Source organism: Meles meles, chromosome 1 (genome assembly GCF_922984935.1).
Source record: "Meles meles chromosome 1, mMelMel3.1 paternal haplotype, whole genome shotgun sequence".
Classification (NCBI taxonomy): domain Eukaryota; kingdom Metazoa; phylum Chordata; class Mammalia; order Carnivora; family Mustelidae; genus Meles; species Meles meles.
The window spans coordinates 206,402,905-206,408,563 of record NC_060066.1 but is presented as its reverse complement, the minus strand read 5'-3'; positions in this window follow the sequence as shown (position 1 = coordinate 206,408,563).

The following is a 5,659-nucleotide window of genomic DNA, read 5'->3' as shown; positions in this document are numbered from 1 at the left end:
AGGGAAATTGGGGGAGCAGGCAAAGGACAGGCAAAGAAGCATCAAAGTGATCTCCCCTCCACCACGCACACCCATGAACACACAGATATCCACACTCACACATTTTCTTGGTTGAAGGACTCGGTCCCATGTTTGGGGAGGACACGGTGAGACCTTTCCCTGGCTGACTTTGGGGAAAGGAACCTAAAGGAGGGATCTAGAAGGAGACGTGGTACCTGAAATTCAATGGCCTTCTTTTTTTTTTTTTTAAAGATTTTATTTATTTATTTGACAGAGAGAGATCACAAGTAGGCAGAGAGGCAAGCAGAGAGAGTGAGAGGGAAGCAGGCTCCCTGCCGAGCAGAGAGCCCCATGCGGGACTCGATCCCAGGACCCTGAGATCATGACCTGAGCCGAAGGCAGTGGCCTAAACCACTGAGCCACCCAGGCGCCCCTCAATGGCCTTCTTTGCAAAGCACATCTGCTTTGCATTCAAGGTGGCCTTGTATTAGCGCCAACATCAGCCTGCCAGGGAGTCCGACTGGTGCTCCCTTTGAAACATCACGGGCACCTGTCTCCCTCCCCTGTCTCTGCCTGCCTGGCCAAGCCCCATCGCCTGTCACTGGATTACTGTCAAAACCTCTTAACCCGTCTCCCTGCTTCTGCCTTATCCTCGTCTATTTTCCACCTGGCAGCCAGCTCCCCTGACATTAAGTCAGACCTTGTCACTCCGCTGGGGGAACTCTGAAGGTTCTGCATCTCACTGAGTAAAAGCCAAAGTCCTAGCCGCCTATATGGTCCCTCAGCCCCTCACCTTTCTGACCTCATCTCCCACACCCCTCCCACTCGCTCACCTCATTTCCACCAAACAGTTCCAGGATGCCCCCAGGATCCTACCTCAGGGCCTTTGCGCTTGCTGTTCCCCTTGCCCAGAACACTCTCCCCATCCTATAGCTCCTACCTCATCCCCCAACATCCCTCACCTCCTTCAGGGCTTCTGAATGTCACCTTCCCTGACCACTTTGTTTAAAACTCCGACTCCCCCCGTCCCCCAAGCCACAAGCACTTCCCATCGTCCTTCCTTCGTCTTACTTACAGCACTGATCTTTATCCAACTTACTTCGCTTTATGTACTTAATTAAGAGTTTGTTTTCTTCTCCCCTGTGACAATGCCAAGTTATATGAGGGCAGGAATGCTGGTCTGTTTCCTACCCTGCTGTATCCCCCAAAACTAATAAACCAGCACCTGGCACATAGTGGGTGATCAAGAGAGTAAATCTAGAATCTGACATCCACTAATGAGGGAAGGATGATTACTAGGAAACTCTAAACTTTGGGGACAACAGTTCTGGTTTAGCCGGATAGCACTGGGAAAGACCAACGAAGATGATCCCTTTGTCCCAACCTACAGAGGAGGCCACTAGAGGCCAGGATTCTTTGCGCCCCTCCTCCTGTCATTTATCAGCTGTGAAGCTTTAGGCAAGTCACTTCTCTAGGTATCAATTTTCCTATCTGTAAAATGGGGGAAATGTACTTGGTCATCTCTGAGCCCCTACACAACACTCAAGACTTCAGCAGGCACCATCAGCAAGAGAAAGAGCAGAACTTTCTTCCAAGTTTCAGAAAATCTCTACGTACGTTGCCGGCATAAGGTCAGCTGACATTTTTGAAAGGGGAAATGCTGTTGGCAAGGGGCCAACATGTTTTTACATCTTCTTCTGAATGTGGCTGGTGTGGTGTGGTGCCCTCGGCCTCCTTTCTGCTTCTCAGGCTCTCACGGCTGCAACCCCGAGGTGGCTGTGCAGGGGGAGGGGAGAGGAGGGGCGGGAAACACGCTAGTTCCCTATTCCCTGATTCTGGAGCATTTTCAAATAGAATGTCGAAAAGGCCTGAAAGCACTCCAGGGTGTATGCCTCACAGAAACGGGAACTTCTGTGCCCCCAAAGCCAGGTGCAAAAGTGTTCCTCACTACTTTATTCATAATAGTTCCAAGCTGGAAAGGAACGGAATAAGAACATAAATTAGGGGATATTCCCACAATGGAATATTATACAGCCATGAAGAAAAAAAGTACAGATGTATGAAAACCCAGACACAATGTCGAATGAAAGAAGCCAGTCACAAAAGAAGGCATACTGAGTGATTCTGTTTATTTGAGTTCAACGGTCGTTGAAGCAATGGTCGTTGAAGGTGATAACAGAATTGAGGACTCTGGGGAGTCTTGAGCTGGGAAAGGGTATGAGGCAGCCTTCCTGGGTCCTGGGAATGCTCTAGATTTTGATCTGGGTAGTGACCGCATGGGTATGTACATCGGTAGAAACCCATCGAGCTGCTCGCTGAGGAGTTTTGCACTTCACTGAATGTAAATTATGACTCGATAAGAATAAATAAATAAAAATCAGTAAAAGGCTGGAGCCAGAGGAGAGTTCTAGCACAGGGAGACTCCCCAACACCCACCCACAGGGGATTTCCACGGGACTGGGTGGCGGTTCCCACCTCCCCCAGCAGCCTGCAAAGTCCTTAACTCAGAACTCAGCACGTCTGGCCACGACTTCCTCCTTCTGAGCAGCCTGGTCCCCAAAAGCCGAGAGGACACAGGGCACAGCTGCTTCTGGCCCCGGGCTGCTTACCCCCTCCACTGCCCTCCTACCTCCTTCCTGAGAGCCCTCTGAATGGGTCCGTTTCTCCATCCCTCACCCTCCTCCCCCCAACAGTGTTCCATAACCCAGGATGAGCTAGAGAGGAAATCACAGCTTGGCTCCTCCCTCCGGGCCTCGATGGCTTGCTGGGTCAGTCTCGTGGCTGGTTCTCCGGAGCCAGCCAAGACCCTGGAGAGTCTGCTCGACCGGAGGCACTATGTCTTTGACACTCCAGTCATGGGTCTGTGGAGTAACCCCCCCCCCCCCTCTGTGCAGCAACCCTGTCTCCCCACCCCTCCCCCACCTACAACAGTTTCCTTTGTGTTGGGAGTTTTTCCTCAATAATAAGCTCTTCCTTTTACAGAGCAACTTATCACAAGCCAGGCATTGCTTGCTGTCCTTCACAGACATTGACCCGGTCAGGACTCTCACTAACCCCATTTTACAGATGAGGAAGCAGAGACTCCATGAGGTTAAATGCCTCCCCTCAGGAGCGGTAGTCAGCAACTGCAGAGCCGGGGTTTGAACCCAGGCAGCCCAGCTGCAGGGCCCTGTGCCCCAGAGGACAGAGCTCGACTCCCTCCCATAGGAACGACGCTAAACGCAAGTGCCAGCATTAAGGATGGTGCCCAGTGTTCACTAAAGAGCCATGTAGGTGGGGGAAAACGTTAAGTTTCTAGCAGGAATTTATCTCAATCTCACTTAATACACATTTTTTTAATGTTGAATTACATCGGACTAAAAACAAAACAAAGCTCTTCCCTCTTTCTGGCCAAACAGAGGGCCAGTTAGCTCAGTGGTGCTGTCCAAACCTGGTCCAGATGCTGGGCAGGTGGACGCCGCCTCGGAGAAAACCCAGGGACCTGGGGTGGGTCTGTCTTTTCTAGAGGCGGCGCTGACTGGTTGTTCCCAGGCCTTTCGCTGCAGAAATCCTCAGATCAGAGCCCCTGGCTGTGCAGAGGGCTGGCAGGACAGATGGTTTATCAGCTGTTCCTGTCCACCAGGGGTGAAGAAGGAATGCCTCCGTGCCCAAGTACTTAGAGAGGATAGCTCTTCCAGAGGCCCCGTGACAAGCAAGCTCAGGGATTGCTAGCAAGGCCCTTGGACCAGAGACAGTCAAGGGACAGTGGGCCGTGGGGGTGGGGGGTAAGGGGAGTTCTGCAGGGAGCCAAGCCGAAAACCCAGGATGGCTCTCTAGGCTCTGTCTTGTAATTAGATTTTGAAGAAAAAAAGCTTTACCCAGCTTGCAAGGCGGGCTGCTGATTTACAAATTGATAGCAGCCCGCTTCTATCCTTTCCCGTAACTAGATTTGCCAACTTTCTGACTCAACCTCTTGTTTCGTCCTTCCATTTTTATCCCTGTTCTTCTCCAGGGAGTCGATCTGCCCCGGCCGTCTGGACTCTCACGCTGCGGTTACAGTGGCGTGCGGTGGGGGTTAATATATCGCACTGTGCCAAGAGTAGGTAACCTGTCTGTCACGGCCACCCTGCCAATCAGCTGGGAGAGTGGGCGGGGCTTAATAAAAGTTCGACCAATGGCCTTTCCCTTTCACCCAGGTAAGGATTCGGACCGGCCTCTGCCTCAATTGAGGTCAGTACAGGCGAGCGCTGGAAGCCGAAAGGGTAGAGTTGAATTAAAGCCACACCTCTGGGGAACCCGGGTGGCTAGGATGATCTGCTCTGGGTTCAAGTCTCAGCTCTGCCCCTCACTAGTTGTTGACTTTGGACAAACACTTCATCTCAGCCCCATTTCCAATCTGTGGTTGGAATGAGATTAGGCACCTGAAGAGCTTGGCGCAGCACCTGGTGTGCAGAAAGATGATGGAGGGGGACGTCTTGAATTAACTGATGCGTTTTTCATTTCCAGTTTTTGTTACTGCTTCAAGATCCTCTCCACCCCCAAGATTCAGGCAGCTGTTATCATCTGCCTCCAGGAAGGGATGGCACAGCGATAAAAAGAAGCCAATAGTCCTGGCTTTGGATTTGGAAGGCCTGGGAAATCAGGGGAAATAGAAAAGACTGGTGTGTTTAGACAATAGACTGGGGGGTGGTGGGGGCAGGGCGGGGAGAGGCACAGTTTCTGGACCAGCAAGGCTTCCTGCCTCTTAGCACAGACAAAGTTCCCAGATCAGGAGGAGGAGGGTGTAGTCTGAAAGGAAGGGAAACCGAGAATGAGGGCCCCGGGGCTGTGTCCCATTGTGTTCCTTTCCCGTGTGGAGCCAGGGAGGACAGCAAGACCCCTTGGTCTTGCTGAATGGCCATATGATAGATGAAGGCAGATGGGTATGAGACAGCACGCCATAGCCATAGCGTTTTTCTGTCCCCCAGCAAGGAGCAGGAGAGAAATGGGCCCCCAGGACCTACAAGTGACACAGAAATAGGAAAGAGTGAGGTTGCCAACTCAAGAAACTATGTGGGCTAGGCAGATTTTGCAAATGAGTGAACCAGGCCCCGTGTATTAGGGAATGGTGGGGACACTGGCAAGCAGACAGTGAGCATGACAAGACATGAAAATCTTTATTATTATTATTATATTATTATTATTATTATAAAACACGAAAACATTTTTTAAAAGACATGAAAATCTTGTTTTTCTTTCAAATATCTAGATTCTTCTGTGAAAATTCCCATTTCAAATATTGGCGACTGATCTTTTAAAATACCATATGGGTCAAATGAACGTAGCTGTGGATGACACGTGAGTCAGAGGTTACCAGGTAGTGACTTGTCCTGCTAGATTTCCCTCAGGGTCAGCATGGACTTGCCAGGACCAACAGCCCAGAAGCCAATGTGGGAACAGGAATGGATGGCATCTGCTTCAGATGTGTCCCTAGGAGGCTTTGGCATGACACAGGCTTCAGAATTTAGATGCAACCCCAGCAGGGGCAGCAGGGCGGGGGCGGGGAGGGAAACATTTCTGTCACCTGGCAGAATAGGGGCTCCTAAGATAAATCAAGCTGAGTCATGGAAAAATAGTTCCATTTCCTGCCAGCTCGAGTTTGTGGTCTGTCTCTCACCTCTTCTAGTGATCTGGGGAATTT